The sequence below is a fragment of the Catharus ustulatus genome, chromosome 7 (genome assembly GCF_009819885.2).
Source record: "Catharus ustulatus isolate bCatUst1 chromosome 7, bCatUst1.pri.v2, whole genome shotgun sequence".
NCBI lineage: Eukaryota > Metazoa > Chordata > Aves > Passeriformes > Turdidae > Catharus > Catharus ustulatus.
Genome location: NC_046227.1, coordinates 36,690,512 through 36,711,938, shown reverse-complemented (window position 1 = coordinate 36,711,938; position 21,427 = coordinate 36,690,512). Strand labels below are relative to the sequence as shown.

The window sequence follows — 21,427 nt, the reverse complement described above, 5'->3', positions numbered from 1 at the left end:
CCATTTTCATGTATTTTTGCAGTGGAATCACAGCACAAGGATTTACCCCTCCTCTTTTTTCTAATCAAAGACCGATTAATTAATTCTCATTATCTCCATCTCTGTCACAAAGATAGCATGGTGACACTGTCAGAAAGCTGTTGTAATTTGCCTCAGGCATGGCTATAATTTGGTGGTGGTTGGAGCGATCACTCTCTATTTTTGTGGGTCTCATCACCCCCATGTCCATGAAAAACACTCCCAGATGAGATTTGTGCACCAGTAGGACAGAAATAAAACTGGTATGAGCCTCACTCTGCACAACCTCCAAATGAAAAGAGCTCAAGAGAACAACTCACAGCCTCAGATATTCCCACAACTGCACCAAAGGCAGTGTCAGACTAAGTTAGGAAAGCAACCAGCTCAGAAAGGAAAAAAAAATCCTTTTCCACAGCAAAATGCATTCAGGGAAAACTTCTCTGCAGCTGCTGCTGTTGGGACAGAGGGAAGAGTGAATAAACTCTCTGTCCCAGCAGACTGCAGAGCAGCTCCCACTGAAAGGGACCACACCAGGAAACAGAGCTCACCACAGCCCCATCAGGGTGAGCTGGGACAGCACCACGGCTGTGGAAGGACCAGGAGGACAGCTCGTTACTGGCAGTATGAGCTGAAAGCATCCAGGGACAATTAAAACCACATGGCACCAATCCCCCTCCAAGCCCAAGGTTAGCGCCGATCCAGCTTTCAACTCAGCGAGCTACATAAACCAGACGAGGTGCAGCGAACAATGGCTCATGCGGGTGTCCCAGTTTCCACCAACAATGTCAGCCCCACTGGTGCTGACTCAATTTGTTTCCATCTTGTGCTCTTTAGAGTCGCCTCTGGCAGCTTTATTTTTCAGGCTCCTTCGCCGAGTGAACGCTATCCAACAGCAGCGCGATGAGCTGGCACCCAGGAAAACGCGCACGGAGCGCTGCGTTCGGATCATACCTCACAATGCCAGGTTTGAGGGTGGCTCCTCCTCTTCCCAGCCCTTCTGGCTCAGTTTTGGCATTCAGCTCAGAGCAGGACATCTTCCCATGTTGCTGTTCTGTGAAGTAAAAGGAAACAGCAATACCCATATATAACATTAACAAAGAAATGGGCTCAAAACAGATATTTATCCTACGTGTACATGTACCTGCCTTTTATATAGAGCTGTGCTACATCATCTTTAGTGCAGAAGCAGCAAAGTACTCACAGCAAATAAAATAAATATATATCTGACCTCAGTGAAAAAAAAAATCTTCTTTCTCAGTGTAACATACCGTAACTTGAAGTTTGCTCTCCCAGAATTATTTGTTTAATAGAAATATTTTCTGTATCACCTTGTTCTGGCAGAAAGTCAGAATTTGCATTTATATGAGGTAGTTTATCAAATATAACATACAGAAGTCTGTTAAGTACACATTGCATTTTGTTTGTGAGAAAATCTGTTTGTATTTAATGTAGTTTTTAAATTAACCTTAATGAAAGCTTCTGAAAATTGTTGTTCTAAGCATTTGAAATATGCAACAAGAACTAGTGGAAGACATAAACATGTTTTCCATTATATGTTATCAGATAGTCCAAAATTACTACAAAAAGAATGTGGGACTATGTTAAATTAGAAAGATAAGCAAGCATTTAGTTAAAAGGCAAAGGTCTTTAGAAGAGTAAAGCATCTGACAGTTAACCCCAACATCTTCTGATCTCCTACCAAGAGTGGGACAGCACTTGCAGAATACAGTAGGGTGTTTTAACCACATCCATGGCTAAAAGAGAACAAAAAAGAAGTCGTGTTTCACAGAAATCCCATGGTGGGTATTTGTTCAGTCAATATTTACAGAGAGGTGGCATGGCCATGGCCATTTTTAAAGATCTTACTCAACCACTATCAAATATGGTCTGCCCACAGTATTTATTATATTTTGAAAAGAACCAAATATATGAACTTTAAAAAGTAATAAAAATGTATAATCCCTTCAATTATCAAAACAGCCTTTTTTATTTTTTATTGTCATCTTCTGTCTGTTGATTTAAATTTCTCCTTTGACAGGCTGCTTTCTGTTGAGAGCCACAAGGGTGGCTTCATGAAGAACATAATGTAGGGAGCAAAAAATCCCATTGGTATCATGGCTTTCTTCCCATCTTTTCCTCATATATCCAATTAAATGCATTATAAAGAATAAAAGGGTATTGTGGAAAAATTGCCAAACAAGGACAGGCATCAAGAAGGCATTTAACATATCATGTGAGGAGTGAGGCAAGCAGTACCTAAGTAGTTTGTGGATGAGTTGCTGTTACAATAATCATTCAAAAAGCAGCAATAAAACCATCACTGGTAATGATCAAGTAAGGGCAGGAAAATGTGACTAACAACGTTGTCTTACTATTCTGGTAACCCTTTGCATAGAGAAAACTCAGTCAAATCAGGTTTTAATCAGGGCGATATTTTTCTGGAAACTCTTCCTTCCCAACGCATTCTGGCACTTAACCAGTGCTTGAATAACATTCCCACAGCAAGTCTCGAGTCAAAGCTTCGTTTTCATAATCAACTGCTCTGGAAAACAGGGAAACCGAAGGGCTTTTCTCAGAACACCATAAACTTCTCCGAGAGATAAAAAAAAGGAGAATACCCAGTTACCAACCAGTTTTCAAGATGAAGGGTTCTAAGCTCCAGGTGCTGGAATCATGCACAAATCTGTCCAACATGAGGGCCACTTCCACTGAGCATCAGAAGCTGCTCTTTGACTTCCTTTCACTTACATTTTATCACTAGTGCATTGGAAATTTGGATCATTTTCCATTTTATTTTTGATCATAATATAGGCAGGTCAATCCAGCTGTCATCAGGGTCATGGAATACTGGAAATCCTGTTTTGGATCGTGTCCTCTTTAAAGGGAATGATTTCCTATAACTGAGTTACAGATTGCTGTGCTCATAGGGTGGTCACACAACTCCAGCTCTGCTTTGCATTAAAAGTGGAATTTTTAATAGCCAGGGAGGAAAAAGGAGAGAGGATTGAGAAGTTGCAGTATGAACATTTTGCAGTAGAGACCAACCCTAAATATCACACAGGCCCGTTGCCTGTCATGTCCAGGGATTCTGGGGTTCTTTTCAGTTATATCAGACAAAGGGTGGGTTGGAAACAGAGCCAGCCTCCCAAAACCCTCCACCCTTTGGCTTTCCAGAGTTTTCTTGGAGGTTGTTAACCAGACATTTACAGCCATGAGAAGTGATAGAAGCTCTTGGATCTTGCAAATTCCTCATGAAGAAGAGAAAAACCCTAAAAACTCTACATTTCGTGCTTTTGGCTTCCTAACTGAGCCTGGAAGGTTTAAAGGGCTTGACTCAGTTTCCCTCATTTGCAGGCTCCACACTGTGGATGGGATGGGGGATGAACAGAGCTGTTATGGGAATGCTGAGAAGCCAGACTGGGCGAGGGCAAGACCTCGGAACAATAGCAAAGAGCTTGGGGACATCTTCCACAAATAAGAAAGTTCTTGGCATGCACCACAGCCATGCTTAGTAAAGTTTTCTGAGCCTTTCCTAAATAGCTAAAGGAGATTCTTTTCAGGCTTTTTTAAAATTTTATTTATTTTATTATTTTTTTAGGGCTGGAATGAACAGAATTTGCATATTCTTTTGGACACTGTGGGGAGAGAGATGGAACCAAGCTTTGGTGGATAGGCCAAAAGATAATTAAAGCAATTATATACTGTAAAGGAATATGCTATGTTATTCCTAAAGGAAGTCTTTTGGCCAGATAGAACTGATGACAAATATTTATTTTCTTCTTTTGGCATTAATACCCTTAGTAGGCAGTATTAGGAACATTTATCAGTATTCATATATGATATTTAGGGTGGCATTTTTATTATGTTCAGTGCAGAATTTTTTCACACGTTAATAAAACACCCATTTGCTTTAAGATGATATTAAAGCCTGTCTAAGGACAGAGTGTGGCAAATAGGATGAGCAGAGGTTTGGGGCAACTTCAGGAAGATCTGGGGTTGCACCACTAAAGCCAAAGCATGTAAGTTTAATACAATGGGGAGAATTACCTGTAAAAAACGCCGGAGCTGCAGGGTGATGGCCCGTGGCACAGAAAGGATACAGAGATCTTTGAGCAGGAAGCAATTTGGCAGGCTCTCTGCCTTAGCAGCCAGGAGCTGATTTAGTCAGTGGGTAGGAGAGGCAGCTCCCAGTGAAGAGTTGAGAAAGCGAAGGCGGTCCCAGTGAACTATCAAGAAATACGGATCCGGAGCTATTATGTAACATTAGGGTCAGAACTGCAGATAAGAGGCTGATGCATCACAGCGTTAGCAAACAGCCAGTGTTAATATGTTTGCATAGATAAGGCAGATTTGGCGTGGTGCACGGGCATAAAAATAAGGAGCCAACACGAGCTGAAACGGAGCTCAGAGCACCACTGCCAAGAGATGTAATTCTTGTCTTCATCTCCTTTGAATATCAAGGTTTATTTAGTTTACAAACATATGGGTTTTCAAAGCTATTACAACTGTGACATCGATTTAGAAGCTACAGACATGCAAGAGGTTAAGATTAGAGCTGGCCAGGAATTTTCTTACAAAACAGAATTTTGCTTTTTAGCCAGGATTAGTTAAGACAACTGAGCCTTACAACATCATCCTGCCAGGTGAAAAAATGACTCACTTGACAAGCACAGTGCTGCTGGGATGAGTCCTTTTAAACTGTGTATTTACATAAACATTTATGGGCTGTTATGATTATTAAGAAAAGATGTGATAGGGAGAATTGCACCTTTCAGTTGCTCAGGCGAGGGGAGGATAGTTTGGGAGCCACTACCTTCCTTGGATTTATTAAAGCAAGAGGAAACTCTTGCTTCTCTGTACAGCAGGGTGGGTTTTGCCTTTGTGCCATGCTCTATAACCCACCCACTATAACCCGAGGTTTTTCAGACAGACATAAAAACAGAAGAATTATAAATGTTTTATATCTGAACTTGAGACTGACATCTAAAATCCAAAATAAAAATATAATAAACAAAGAAAAACTTGTTTAATTAAAATATTCTTTATTGGAACAAATGCCCAAATATTGAAATAAGAGAATCACAGAATCATTTAGTTTGGGAAAGACCTCCAAGACCATTGAGCCCAACCTTAATACTACTACTAATAATAATGATAATGAACAACACATCTGTCCTTTTAACAGACTAAAGCCCCTGCTACAAAATGAGAAAAGCAGTAGAATTCTGTGCCAAATCATCACTACACTCTCAATCAAAGAATTTAGAACTTCAGCTCAATTCACAATTCACTCAGGCGCTGGGGATTATTTGGGCAGAACCCGAGATTACAAATCAAAGAGCAGCACTTGTATATGCTCCAGTTATGAAAGCTGCTTAATGATTAAAGTCATCTTTCCGAAAAAAAAAAAAAAAAAAAGCCAAAACTGATGTTGAGATCTGAAAGTATGTCTGTGGATTGACAGGGCAGAGGTTAAATCCAGATGAGGGTCACTCAAGCCTGGTGTTAGTCTAAATGAGTTCAGCATTAATGTTGAAAAATCCTGGCGCTGAGCTCACCACCTGTCTGCTGCAGAAATCTGAGGTTCAGCTCTAACTTGAGGGTTTCTTGCATTTGCAACACTTATGTGCTGCTAACCAGGGAGGAGGGAGTGGGCAAATCTGGCTGTTGTTTCAATCGCTGCTACCATCCTTAAATCACTTTTGTCTGCTGCTTTTTTTAAAAAGGCACCACTTCTCGTCTCTAGTGCAACAGGATGCAAATATGAGAGAGAGCAGGGCTTTAAAGAATTAATTCTGTCAGGACAACACAGCACAACCTTTCCACCTTTTTTTTTTCTTATACATTTTTCCTTTAAATTCTTATTTCTTTTTTTTTTTTTTTTTTTTTTTTTTGCAAAAGAGATCTGAAATCGCAAAAGGAGAATTGCCAAATTTCAATCCCAGCAGTGATGACAAAGCAAACATTTAGGTCCTGATCTCAGAAAGAAAAATGCCTTGCAGACTGAGTACTGAGCTTTGTGTAACATCAAAGGGTTAAAATAACCAACACTTAAAGCAAAGAGGAATAGATCACTTACAACACACATTCTATTATTTGTTGAAAACTTGTAGGGTGGATGTAAGCTCGTTATCATTCACCAGAAGATAAAATTTGCTGCAGAAGGTACACACTTTGCAAGAGTAGAACAGCTAATCTCAGACCACTAATAGATTTAACCTTGTATATTCACAGATATTTAAAAGTGTTATGGTTTGAAGGTCAACTCCACTGTCTCCGAGTACAAGGAAAGAAAAGAAAGGAATAAAAATTAGAAAGAATTAATTCTTCAAAAAGTTTTTACAAATCAAAACCCTGCAGTTTCACACTGAGAACAAAAGAAGCATATTAAACACCAAAGTTTATCAAGACAAATTAGGTCCCAGTTTCAAATTTTCTTTAATCTTTCGCATCTGAACGTTTTTTTGCCTCATGCTGTTTTCCCTAGTTAAATGTTAAAATGAATTCTAGCCAATACCATTGACTTCCTCCCTTAAAAATATTGAGACACATAATAAAAAATTAATTACTTCCCCTAATTTCCGTGTGATTCTTTAAAAAGATGTAAAATTCATTTAAAGTAAGTGGTGACTTTGTCTTTGAAGATCACGACAATTAACATGGATCAAAGCTTAGGTTCTGTAACGATGATAGCTTATTAGCATAATGAAATTAACTTAGAGACAAGAATCTTTAATAGGTACAACAAAAACGCTTTAATAATACTTGAAGAAAATTATGTATTTGCTAGAAGTACAACAGTTTCAGACTTTCTATCCAATTAATAAGTTGTTAATTAACTCCTTTTCCAAACAATGTGCACTTTAAGTTAACATCTGCCCATTGGATAACACTTTCCAATGGTATTTTTTTTTAATATACTGTAGAACTGCAATGCTGTTTTACTGGGAATTCCTTGTAGGACTATTCTTATAGAGGGAAACAGAACCCAAATATAGTAATATGCTTTCTACAGCCAGCCAATTAAAAAAAAAGAGAAGGCTTATTTCAAAGATGGGGAGGAGGAATGGGTAATTCCTTAATTCTGGCTGCATTGTTTGTGTGCAGTCTCAGATTTCTTTGCATTTTCAATAGGAATTATTTTCTGCCATTTATATTCCCCTGCAAAATGGCTCTCTGCTGATTAGTGCCTTATATAGACCTGATTTGGGAGCAATTTTCATATCTTTTAAAAATATCTATTTGTAGTTCCATGATACAAGATTTTACAGTCTGGTTTTATAAGACTGTAAATCAATAACTAATGGTTTTGAAGATACAGAAAGGGAAGGTTGTTCACAAAAAAGTTAAAATAGAACCTTATATCTAAAAAGAGTATTTTCACTTTGCTTTGTAGTGCAGAATAATAAGGGCTTCCAGGGCTTGAATTTTTAATTAAAATTACACATTTTTGTTTTGGGGGCTTCTGCCTACAGAAGGGTGTGGGGATCAAAAATTTCACAGAGCATTTTGCAAGTGGGTTTGTGGAACACACGTGACTCTGCACTGCACGGGCTGCTCAGGCCAATGATGGAACAATTAAAGAGGCCTTATTTGAAACAAATGAGTTATTATATTCTATTGGGTCAAGGATTCATGTTTTAATAAATCCCTAATTACAGTAACTTTTCATTTAATCTGGCAAATTCTAAGCAAGTTAAGAATTTATGAGAGTTGGAATCAGCAATAAAAAATATGCCTGTCTGCCATTCTGCTCAGGGCCACACAGGTTGAACTCATTTTGAGGAGCTTGGAAGCCAGGAATGTATCTCCTGAGCAGGGCACTGCGACATGATTACATCTGTGATGTACAAAATAGTATTATGCATTTATAAAATAATATTGGGTATGTATAAAAAAGATTGTGCCTGTATAAAATGCACTACATATTAAATTATGCATTAAATTGTATAATGAATTATTATGTTATAGTCATTATTAATAATAGTCTGGAAAGCCTTAAATCCTTTTTTTTTATATAAAATAAAAAAGAAACAACAAAAATCAACCAAGTCCCCAGCATAATCATGAGAGCATTTTTGAGGTGGGTTATTTTTTTGCTTTGGCAAACTTTTCCACCACGAACCTGTGACTACACAAAGCTTTCTGTGCACCATCCAGCCAAAACTCTTCCAGTCACTACTGGCTGAGCTCAGGATTTCTATTTCTGATCATGTGTGGTGCTGGCCAGGCTCCTCTCAGATCCTGTGGCTGAGTACAGACGTCTCTGAAAAAAAAACCAAAATTGAGTTGTAATGAACATTTTCATATGAAATTTTCAGGTTTAGAATTTTAGGATTTGCTGGTTCAACACCACCTTGGCAAACATTGTCTCCCCTAGAACAACACCCTTATGAGAATTAACTAATTAATACCTAGCAAATATAGCACAGGTTTTACCATCCACTGAAACACATTTTTCTTTGGGATTGAAACAAGGTGCCACCAATAACTCATGTAGAAACTGCATCACAATGGAAAGAAATCAAGGAAACTTCTGTTTTCTGCACACAAACAGGCAACACGTCTACCTCTCCAAAGTTTGTGGTCTCTTTAGTGAACATAAATGTGCAAAGTCCTGTGAATTACATCTGTAGCTGGCTGAAATTTCCTTTTTTGTGGTTGTTTCTATTTGAAAGTTGCTGGAGGGGGGGAGTTGGCTGTTTTGAGTTTTGTTTGTTGGTTTGTTTTTCTTTTTGTTGCAAATCAAAATTGATAATTTTTCAAAATTTCTCCCAAAATATCAAATGCTAAAAATCCTTGTTTAGAAATTAAATATAGCAAGAGCTGAGCACTGCAAGCTCATTTTGGGGCCTGAGCTGCTCTAGAGCAATGGGGACAGCACAAGGGACATTGTTGTGTCCCAGGTTACTCAAGAACTTCCAGTTCCACCTTGTTCCTTGCACCTGGAGCAATTCTGCATCCAAAATTGCTGCAGGGATTAGTAAAATGAGGAGCCCTGTGGGCAGAAGGCTCACACAGAGGAGGCTGACCCAGTCCTGGCAGGATTTGGGGCTGTCCCCAGCTGAGCTCTCCACAGGCTGAGCTCACCCACTTCCAGCAGAACCTTTCTGAAACAGACACCTCCTTTACACTCCTGGCTTTTGGCACACCAGGGTTTTTTGAGATGAAACATTTCCAAGTCATAAATCCATCAGATAATTCCCCAGTTCCAAGTTCCTTGATATCCAAGAAATATGATACAACCTTGGCTGGGAAGAGCAGTTGAAAGAATATCATCACCTATTGCCTTTTACATACTTCCATGCCATACCTATTTCTCCCTGGATGATTCCCAAGCTGAGAAAAGTCTCTCTCCTTGCTTAACAAAATGCAGTGTTTCAGTGTAAAAGACACTGAGTGCAGGCCAGAAACATTACAGGTTCTTCTAAATAAGACATTATTATTCTTTACAGGAGGAAAAAAGAGATCAGGCTCATCTCTAAGCGAAGAAATTCACTTACTCTTCCAAATTTTGAGTCAATATTCAGAGTTAGTTTATACATAAGGCTCTAGTGGAGATTGATACTGAGCCAGAAGATACTAAATTCTCATTTTTAGTGAATGACCACGATGCAGAGTTGCCAGCCATGAGTCTCCTTTATGATAACAAAGAGCTTGCCAGGAAAACCCTTGGTGAAAAAATGGTGCTGATAAATACATTGATTTAAAGATAACCAGTACAGCATTTTCATTGTTCACACATGGTTTCATTTTTTGATCAGCAGAACATATTTCCTTTGCCCAGCTTCTCCTTCCAACAAGGTATTTCAGCCTTTTTCCTGCTTTGGAAGCAGAAAACTCTATGACTAAATCATGAGTACATGATTTAGGTTGGCCTGACTGGACACACACAAGAGCAGGATTTGGTTGTTAAGAAAAGGTGACCTAGCAGGTTTTTGAAATTACAAGACATCTTTCTTCACCCATCCTATTCCAAATTATCTCCATAAAATTAAAAAAGAAACGTCTATTTGTCGTTGATTATCCTCTGTGAACTATCACCTTTGCCCTTCCATGTTAGTGTTAGTCCCAGATTTCTGTGATTTCTCTCAGCTGTGCCCTGGATTTTGGGATTCTCTTGATGGCCCTGTTCTTTCAGTGATGCTACTCCTGTCTGCTTTCAGAATAATTTCTCTTTCACACTTCATTTGCATGTTTTTCTCACTGCATGGGAAAAAAACCCAAACAAGCACAAGTTTCCTTGTCTCCAGCTTCACAACTGAGCAAAACATATATTCCCCTTCCTTCCCATTCCCCTGCCTAGAGTTGGAAATGTTGCTTCAGACGTTCATGTGCAGCATTGTGGAAAACCATGAGCAAAAATCCTGGCTGTGAATTGGGAAAGTTTGAGCTGAATCTCTTTGGATGATGACCTGAAGGTCACATTGCACTAAAAGGACAGAAGCTACCCAGGCTTCAGGTGAAGGCATAATTTAATCTTTTTCAATTTGTGTTGATTTAAACCCTTTAAGTTTTACTTGCAGATTTGGATAAGTACCTATTAAATTCCACCTTTTTGAACAGGAAGTTATCTCCATTACTTTTAATTTTATTGACAAGAGCTTCCTAAATTTTAAGTGCAACATGACAGACAAACTGGCTCAAAGGAAGAGCTCCACGGTGGGGTCAGCCCAGTTACAGTGATTTTAGTCACCACTTGCAATTAACTCATTCTTCCTGCAAATATTGCATCACACACTGAAAACTTAAGGCAGAAATCACATTTTAAAAGTTACACCATCCATTTAAGAAAAACAAATCATCTATAACCTGAGCTGTGATGGAGGTGTTCCTGCCCCTCCTATTCCTCTCTTGAAGTCCAGGATGGGTCTCCTCGAGCTGAACAAACCAAGTGACCTCAGCCACACCTTGTGTGTCTTTCCCTTCTCCCTCCAACACTTTTGTAGCCCAAGTTTCACTAGTTGGGGTTTCAGGGTCCTGCCCAGCAGTTTTTATTTGTTACTTGTGTTCTCCCAGCAGGAAAGAAGCTCAAGAGCCTGTTCCACCCCTCACTGCTGAGTTACAGCCCAGCCACAACCCACAGCACTACCCAGCTCCTCTTGGCCCTCATTACTGAGCACTCAGCATTCTCACCCCTCTTGTCTGCTCTTTAATAAGAAATAAAGTTGTTTGTTTATTTTATACCTATTTAACTTGTCGTTTTAAGATTTGCAGAATGCCATCAATCTCTGCCTCAGCACGCTGACCTCACTTTAATTGGTGGGGCTCTAAACTCTGCACAGATGTTATTACTGTGAATTTAACTTTATATAGCAAGAAATTTGGGGCTGCCATATGCTGTCTTTTATGAGCTTGCAGTTTGCAATGAATATCCATGACTAATGCTTGTGACCCAGGTAAGCCCGTGATTAGGGAAGGTAAAAAGTTTACCAAACTTTATTACAGGGCTTTCAGTAATTTCACCAACAACTAATGAACATCTCCCCTGCCTCTGCGTTGGTACAACAAATTGCTTAGCTCTTCTTAATATATCTGCCAACATCTAGTGCCATTCTGGGACTCTCATGAGTCACCCAAAATTTTCTACATGCATAGATTGCATATCAGAGGGGATAAGATGATTTCCTCTGATATCCAGCATAAATCAGACCTTTTTATGTTTTTCTAGTGGTTTTCAGTTGTGCTTGGAGGAGTTGGCTTTTCTTGTTGAATAAACTGGGGCAAAACTTTCTGAAGGTCAGTAGGATTTAGCCAGGTGCTGAATCCAGAATTCAAATGCATCTACTAAGTCTAGACAGAAAAACCAGAGAACACAGAAAATTAAGAAAAACTTTATGAACTGTGATCTATTGTAAGCATCTTAAATTTTATTCCACCCAACACAACAGCTTCAGTTTAGCTGAAGCTCCAAGAAAACCTGTTCACTGTTAGTGAACTTATTGGTCACAAGGCCTGGGAGAAGCAAACATTATTTCAGCTAAAGAGATAAAAAGTAGGGAAAAAAACAGTGGGTTTGAATTAGTCATACACATATTTGCAATGCAAAGCAGGAGAAAGTCTTCAATCAGCAGAGAACTGAGGTTGTGGTGTCTCCTCAGTGCAGGAAAAGAGTCAGAAAACCTCACTTGTCCCAAGATAGAATTATCCAGGCTTTCAAAAGTGATTACATGGAGTGCAGCAGCAGATAGAGGCACCTGTAGATCAGAAGTCCTTGCCCAGTCTTATTTTCATGTCTCAGCCTTACCCCTGCTGAATACCCTGCCCAGACATCAGCAAAAAATAATAAATTCCTGCTCACTGTCAAAAAAATTTATCACAACCAGAAGCATAGAAAAAACCCTGAAAATATGAATCAATCTGAAGCACTACAAAGTTAAAGCTGCTGGTTAATAAATAGGAATATGTTTGCAGCAGGTCCTGTGTTCCCAGCAGCTCTGTTCACATCTACAGAGTCAGCTCACAAAACAGGAATTGGAGTGCTGCTCTCATGAGTCACTCTGCTTGGAAACCTTTACATATCTTTAAAAAAAAAATCCTCAATCAAAAAAAAAAAAACATGTGTTAAAAGTATTTTAGCCAAGCATGTTATTTCTCTTAAATATATAACAAAACACAACTGTCCTCAAGGTAAATATCCTCTGTTTTATTACTTTAGATCACTTTTCAGTGCTGTAATCATGTCATTAGGATTGCAGTTCCTGGCTCCAGAAGAAATAACCACCTAACTATAAAATTCTGGTTTCCCAGTCTATTTTGAGGGGACAACCAGAGGTCAGTGGGTCTGAGCCCCTACCACTGAAACCAATGGCAGTAGGTTCAAGTAGGTTCAAGCCTCCTGCTCCATGGTGTGTCCCAAGGAGATTTTTTTTTTTTTCTCAGCTGCAGTTTCTAACAGATGTTCAGGCAGCTCATGTCATTCTTCTGAACTGAATTAGAGAGCTGTGTCAGGAAAAAAGTGTGGACAGCCTGTGTCACCCACAGATGCACCAGCAACATTCCTGCTGGTACCACCAGGACCTTCTGTGTTTCTGGTGTTTTCTTTTGTAGCCTAAAAAAACCTCACTGAAATAAGGAAAAAAAGCAAAGTTTCTTCCTTTGCCTTATAGGTGGAAATGAATTTGAAAAATAAATCATTGTGAGGCCACCACAGAGGCTCTGAGGATCTTAGCTTTTCCTCTGAGACCTTTTACTTTACTGTGCAATATCCTCAAGGATAAGAGCTCAAAACCTTTGGTTTCAGCCTATTATAGAACAGGCTTACAGTGTGGGAATTCCATATTTCATATTTCATAACATATTGTAATGCGTTATGTTTTATTTTCACTACCTCTGGAGCCAGAAAAGTTGCATCTGTCATGAGTAACTTCTGCAAAAAAATAGGATAGTGGAGACCAAAGGACAACAGAAAATGATTTCACACTGAGAGGCCTCTCCTTGCAACACCAGCAGTCATCAACAATGGTGATAGCAAGCAGCAGAATGACACAAATGTCCTTAAATTACCTTTATGCATCTCTACACTGTTTTCTTGTCTCATGCTGACAAGATTTGGATCTGCCTTGTGCAAGGGTGCCCTCCCAGGTGGTCCAAATGTGGGCAAAATCTACATCAACAGGTGTTAAACTGTATGTCCATAGACCAAATCAGCTCAGCATAACCCCAAGAGATGCTCAAAGCCAATTTTAATCCCAGGCACCTCAGCTCCTGCTGGGCTTGACAGGCCTGACCTACCATGGATGTGCAGATGAGGACTGCAGTGGCCCTTAAAAGTTAATTTATTTATTCTTTTTTTAAGAACAAGATTGTGGATATACTTCAATCCCCTTTCAAGGTGGTTTTTTAGCACTCCAGTGTATATTTGCTGTGTTTCCTGAGGTCAAATCAGTGGCAGCTTTAATTGCACTTACAAGGAATGTTGCTAAAATGGGCACAGAGTCCTAAACTCAATGTTTTCTTCATTATTTTGCAACTTTGGGAGCCTGCCAACATCGTTGCGAGATTTGGCATGCGCTTACCTGGAAAGAATGAGGCTTAATATTTCGTTTCAGCTTTGCAAGGTTTTCTCCTCCCGCCAGAAAAAGAGCAAGCAGAGGAACCAGAAACACAGGCAAAGGGCAAGGCTGGTCCCCCTGATGTTGGTACAGACCAGCAAGGCTCTGCAAGGTTCTGGGGAGCTCTCCTGGAAACCAAGAGCAGCTCCAGCACAAGTGGCTGCATCTTTGGCAAATTCGTGTACAGGGAATATTTTCACCTCTCGTTCCTGAGATTGGTAGGTCACAGAATCATTAAGGTTGGAAGAGACCTCTAAGATTCATCAAGCCCAAAAATTAGGAGGTGAGAAGTTTGTCACACCTGGAGGTGTGAACTGCAATGGCCAAGCTGAGAACCTCACCTGCAGCTTAAGCTTAGACCTTTAATTCAGAAAATAATCCTCAGACAGCTCTTACTTGGTGCTTGGAACTCCCAGACTACTTTTTGTTGATTGTTTTAATGTAAAGTGTTTTGACAGCCTCAAAAAGGGGGTGGAAATAAAGGTAACCACCACCCACATCCCACAAAGAGCTGTTACCCACCAACACCTCAGCAAGTTAAGGTCAGGTTGGACAGGGCTTGGAGAAACCTGGTTTAGGGGGAGGTGTCCCAGCCATGGCAGGCGGGATGGGACAAGATGAACTTTAGGGTTCCTTCCAACCCAATCCATTATAGGAGTCTGTGAAGTCAAGTCTCTGCTTTCCTGGGCTGCTTCAATAAGGATTCAACCCACCCATGCAGGTTTCCCTTTTGCTGGTTTAAAACAAGGGCTCCATAGAGCTGGGGTCCCTCTGGAAAATCATGGCACTGGAGCTGGGATTCCTGTGGGCACTTACACAGTGAAGTGCTGGAGCCAGGGTGGGTGCTGAGGATCCTGCCTGGGGTGAGCACCAGGAAAGGGAGACCCACTGCAGACCAAGGAGTGGATGCTGCCTTCGTTGGGATGCTTCAGCTGTTGAACAAAAATATTTTCCTGGTCAGATTCCCAGAGCTGTGCTTCCCTATCCACAATATCCAACTTTCCCCATGCAGGCTGCAAAGACTAACTCCTGACTCAAGCTAAAATAATCCACAGGCCTACAATTTAAGCATAGGTGTGTCAAAACCCTTCTGTAGATCTGGCCTTCCTTCTGCAGCTGCCCCACAGAGAGGATTCAGCTCTTTGGGAAATGAAACATTGTTCAGTGGGAATAAGGATGTCAAATACTGCTTCCAAAGGAGTGATGCCTCAGTATATTTTGGTTTAATATTCTTATGTCCATGACACTGGTAGGAAATGGGAAAAGGTAAAAGCTCTGTGAGGCATGTAAATCAGGAATGGGAGTGTGACAGCAGGGGCTGGCACGGCTGTCACCAGGGCTGGCAGAAAACATTCCCTAAGGACCTGAATCCCCACCAGCACTCCTGACCCGAAGAGTTAAATTTTGCTGCTCGCCTCAGCAGCATAAATCCGCAGCGTTTTGACTGAATCCCATAAAAGTAAATCAGTGTAAGTGAGGCCAGGCTGTGGCCCCAGAATCCTGCAGGACCAAGGCTGGGAACAAGGGCGATGGCAGCAGCAGCAGCTCCACCAGGCTGGTGGCAGAGCACAGAGTCAGCCAGGGAGCAGCTGGGAGGCAGCCAGATGGGCAATGAAAGGGGCACAGCCAGCACCTCAAAAAAAATTAAAAAATAGGTTTTTAATTGTAGGAATTTTTGCAAGACATAAAGTTGAATTATTTTCTTTTTTTTTTGCTCCAGCAGCAGAAATGTAAATGCTGCCGTTTGCACAGAGAGGGTTTTTTTTTTTTTAAGTTGTTGTTCAGAGGCTGTGCTTAAAAAGGGGCTGGTATTAATCATGTCTACGTCAGGCAAGTTTAAAGGGGCACACCAGGCAGTTCCTTGGAGGAGCTGATGGACAGGGCTCGATTTTGCTGGCTGGTGGTTTTTTTTCAGAGTGGGTATCAAATGGGTCCACGTGGCATGAACAGAACATAGCTCCAGATGGGAGAGCAGTTCCCATCTCTTGCAGAGCAAATCTGCTGTTTGAGACTATATTCTAGGACTGAAATTTTATACATATGACTTTGTTGGAGCTGGGATCTCTTCCTTTGAAAATGTGCTACAATAATAATTGCATTTACCAGTTGCCAGTCCTCGCAAAACGTGGGGGTAATTTTTTTTTTTTTTTTTTTGTTCGGATTGTGAAATTAATTGTCTCTAGCTAATATAATTAAAAACAAACACTTCGCATTTCAGCAGAGGGAAAGGGAGAAAGAGGGAAGGAAAAAAAAATAAAAAAAAGTAAACTGCAGCCCTGATTTTCTATTGACAACAAGAAAGCTCTGCCATCCCTGAACTGTTTAATTATTGAAATGAACTGTAACAGTACACTGGATTGTTGCCGAGGTCACCGAGTAGTACTGGATGTCAAGAGGAAAGCAGCAGCTCCAAGAGCCCTGCAACGCCCCAGGCTCCGGGTGAAATCCCACACACTTTTTCTCAAGCATTCAGCCTCTGATAGGTAGCCTGATAGCACGGCTGCTTTGCTGGAATTACAGAGGTCCAACGGTGCTTGCTTGTTTTAAGACGAGCCAAACTATGCTCTGGTGGCCACCGTGACGCTGTGATTCCCATGCCCTATCGCATTCCTCTTTCTCAGATCCCAGGCATTTTTTCTTTTTCCCCTACGTGCAGTCCAGGATGTAGACAAATGAATTCCAAGTGACCTATGTGGGGGTGGACTCTTTGGAAACAAACAACAAAAATAAGATATCTCCTGTCCTCACTCTTTCATTTGCTCGTTCCCTGGATACAGTTTATTCGTGGCAATGAAATACACATTGTGTCTCTGGAGTTAGATCCAGCAGCAACATCTTTACCACCCCCTAACCTTGGGGGGTTTTTTCTTCTTTTTTTTTTTTTTTTTTTTCTTTTCTTTTCCCGATTTCCTATTTAAGCCTTTACAAAAGACATCTTGTTTAACATTATCTGCTCCTTTGGAAGTCAGTCTGCCTGCCCTCTAAAGCCTATCATATCAAGGCTTGCTATTGATTTAAACAATGTTTTTTTTACTGGAAAAAGTTTAGGAAACTGGAAGTTTTGTAAAAAAATCTGTATCTGCACTGACAGGAGGATCTGCTGGACAAATAACTCTGTTTGCAGGAAAAAAGAAAAATTTCTTTTGAATCTTTCATAGTGAAAAAAATCCTATAGATACAAAAACTGCTAAAAAGAAATAAAACTGCAGTTGAGGAACAGACAATAAACATTTCAGATTGCTTTATGGTGCACTATTACAGGCAACTATCTTGCTTAAGTAGGCATAACATTTCTCACAGTATATATTTAAGGTTTTTTTTATGGTGTAGATTAACAGCAGGGAAACACAGCTCTTAAAGGGAGGGCAGAAATAATTTCTACCACTCCAGAGGCCTGAGAGGTCACAAAAAATCTTTTAAAAATGGCCAGAAAAATGCACTGCATGGTCAAGCAGGAACAGCCCCCAGCCCACCCTGATGCTCCTGTTGGGGGTTGCACACAGAGCCCATGGACAGCAAAAGCCAAGTGAGATCCCTGGGATGAGTTCTGGCCCTGCAGGCTCTGGGGAGGCTGCCCTGGTTTCCCAGAGTGTTGCTGGCACACCAGTGGAAGATGCAGCCCTGCAAATGGTGAGAGCAGGGCTGGAAAGAGCTTCCTGCAGTGAGACATCGCTCCTGTCCCAGCACCAGCGCTCCTGGAGCATCCCCTGGCAGCATTCCCTGCTGTCAGCCAGCCTGCCCAGGGATCAGCCTGGCTGGGCCACCACAGCCCCCCAGGGACCCCAGCCCTGCTCCAGAGTGGCTCTGGAGGACAGTGAGCTCTGCAGGGACATCCCCTTCCAGGCTGCCAGCCCTGCCAGCTGGAACAATGGAACAAAGAATAATGGGGAACGAACAGCATTGTGCTGGATTCCCTTTGGCTTCATTGAAATTGGTGATGTCCTTCAGTTCTGGGTGCTCCAGAGCTGTCCTGGCTGTGCACAGAGCAGAGCTCAGAGTGCCTGGCAGAGGATTCTCATCTCTTCTCCTCTGCCTCCATGGGGAGGGTTTGCCAGTTCACAGAACCCCAGAAAGATTTGGCATGGAAGGTTACCTTAAAGTCCATCTCATTCCACCCATTTCCACGGGCAGGGAAACCTTCCACTGTCCCAGGCTACTCCAAGCTCCATCCAACCTGGTCTTGGACATTCCAGGGATCCAGGGACAGCCACAGCTTCTCTGGGCACCCAGGGCCTCCCCACCCTCCCAGCCAACAATTCCTTCCCAAAATCCACTCTAACCCTGCCCTCTGTCAGTTTAAAACCATTCCCATTTGTCCTGTCACCCCATGCCCATGTGAAAAGCCGCTCTCCAAATATTTGGCTAATTTTTTAGCAGTCCAAAGGAAATGAGAGAAAACTGATTTTTATTATTCCCCATGGAGCAACAACTTGCTCTGCTCCCCAGTTTACTTTTACCTCCTTGGAAACACACACTATTTACTCCAGATGCTCCCACCAGTGGCTGGGTCCTCATGGGACCTCCTTCACCTTCCCTGGAATATGCAGAGTTTCCACAGAGGCAGAGAAGCTGATCTCTGTAAATTATGTGCACTCAACTAAACAATTTAACAGTTCCCCCAGGTAGCCAGTGACCACTGTATGTCTATCTACTTAATTTGAAAATTAATTTTGGAATGTTGGTGGTCATTTCAGTTTAACTTTTTAACTTAAAAATCAGTAAGCAACTTCCTTCTGGTTAATTTTTATTTTTATTTCTTAGTTTTTCCTCATATTTCCAGTGGTCATCTTGCCTACTAAATTTGTTCATCCTTTTCAATGCATCACTTTGGGTATCAGAGGTGGGGGGAGGAAGGAGACTTGCTAAGAAATTGGAAAACATTTCACATTTTTTAAGTAGGTAAGATTAAGTGTTTGTGCCATAGTTTACAATTATAATAAAATAAATCTAGAAACTATTTCATGTATGAGAGCATGTGCATTAGAAAACATATTTCTGTAACAGATAACCATCTTCTGAACACTAGAATGTTGGTAATTTGTCAGTTTTTCTTTTAATTAAAACTGTGTATATAGTTCATGCTCTGTTTGATTCAGTGTCAACATTTTGGATGGGGGCTAAAACTGATTTCCTCTTAAATCTCTGCATTTCTCAGGACAACTGATGAAGTGTGCCTTAACATTAAGCTCATGAACCCATGAGGTTTTGCTGTTTCAAGATCAGTAAATCAAGAGATATTAGAGCACCAGCTCTGATAAGACTCAAGACTTCTAACACTTCTGTAAATGCTCTCTTTACCAAAACTGCATCCATTTTTCCTCTCAGACAACGTGTTTTAATTCATTGCATCATTACCAAGCTGGTCCACTGCAAAATGAATTAAAATTATGCTAGTTAGGAATTCAATTCAGAGTATTTTTCTCAATGCAACCCATGAAACATTTAAAATGTTTAATTTTTTTTTCCCATAACAACAAAAAAATCTGCCTTGTGTTTCCCTAAACAATAAAAAAATAAAATAAAATAAACAAAAAACAAAATTTTTTTTTTTTTTTTAAATTTTCAGTCTTCCTTTCTGAAAATATGGAACTTGCATGGTGGGTTGGAATGGACCATAAAAATCATCCAGTTCCACCCCCTGCCATGGGCAGGGACACCTTCTACTATCCCAGGGTGCTCCAAGTTCCATCCAACCTGGCCTTGGACACTCCCAGGGATCCAGGGGCAGCCCCAGCTTCCCTGGACACCTGTACCAGGGTCTCATCACCCTCACAGGAAAGAATTTTTTCCGTATATAAATTTCTCCTCTTTCAGTTTGAACCCAGCACTCCTTGTCCTGTCACTTAAATTCCTGATGAAAAGTCCCAGATCTGGGTGTGTTTGGAGCCCAGCCCTCCTGACTGTCCCACACAGAGTGGAAATAACCACCACAGTTCTAAAAACACACACATTTCACCACATTTAGCCCCAAGCCCCAGTTCCTTCTACCTTGCCTATTTTCATAAATACTCATGGCACTCAATAAAAATAAAACACCAGTGAACAAAACAGATCCATGTGAATTTTCCCCCAGGGGTGAGGAATGGAGAGGAAGCACATCTGGTACAGGAGAGTTGTGTTGCTAACTGTGCTCATTGATAGGTGAGTCCAGCAATAATCTCATTTATCTGCAATGTACCTGAATGCTTCTTGGATCAAAGCCTGGGGAAAGCAAAGACTGAAAAGTGAGAAAGCCCACTCAGAAAAGATGGCAACTTCCAGATGTGATCACCATGGCAGTGAGGTGCTTGGTTGCCTGGGAATTACCTCAAGAGAAGCACGGTGAGAATTTCTTTGGGGAGGATGTGGGGAAAAGCACACCATGAGAAAGAGGAGCAGATGCATCTTTCAAGCTCAGTATTCCTCTAACTTCACATGCCCTTTACACAGCCTTCTACTAATTTTTCTACACAGATAATCTATAGAACCTAATTACACAAAGTCTAAAAAAGCTCCTTCCACGAAAGGCATAATGCTGATATCTGAGTCACGAGCACAGTTAATGTAATCTAACACATATTGCGGGAACCTACTGCACACAGATATTACCAATTAGCACATGATTTTAACAATCAACATTCATGCAATTAATAGAACACTTCATATTCCTTCTAATTTTGAGCTCTGCATGAGCATATGTTATCATGACGGAATGTGGGATCATTTATTTATACTGGAAGCAAGGCACCACATAGAAATCAGAGATGCTGAAAGTTAGCCTGAAAGTGAAACAGGCTCAGCTTTGCATTGAGGAAAGAATATTATTAGTCTGACTTCTAAAAGTTGAACCTTTACCTTACCTCCTTGTTGGTCCTTGCTGTTGGTGAACTTCTGCAGGGGAAATTGCATCCTGATTACAGCTGGGGAATAGAACGTGTTCATCTAAAATTAAAAAACTATAATGTAATCATCACTCAAAAAAAAATCAGTAAATAAATACATCTTGCTTAGACATTTATATATATATACATCAAAGATATATATACTCAAAGATAACAATAGACACCTTGTTTTCCATAACATATGTATTATTTTTCTTTACTGTGAACAGAGAATCACTATACTTCTAGAGGAATGCATAGAGAGATTAAACCCAGATCCCCACAACATTTAGCCACTCACTCACTTTGAATTCCATAGGATTTAGGCATTTGATACCTTCAGGATCCAGTCCTGTCTGTTTTTCTGGCAGCAGAGGAAGCAGGAAGCAAATACCTGTTTCCCTGAGAGGTGCCAGCCTACCTTACCCATCTCTCTCTCCTTCCTCCTTGGTGCTGACATCAGTAAGAAGCAATGAAACCCTATTTAATTACTCA

The 21,427-nt window shown here is 40.7% G+C and overlaps 1 long non-coding RNA gene across 1 annotated transcript; it reads right to left on the bottom strand.

The window, feature by feature from the left end:
* Positions 1-973: 973 nt before the first annotated feature.
* Positions 974-20,981, bottom strand: LOC116998876. Its single transcript, XR_004418485.1, has 3 exons — positions 20,912-20,981; positions 8,144-8,284; positions 974-1,069 (listed from the first exon to the last, which is right to left on the bottom strand). It is a non-coding gene; the product is annotated as an uncharacterized LOC116998876 (long non-coding RNA).
* Positions 20,982-21,427: the final 446 nt, after the last annotated feature.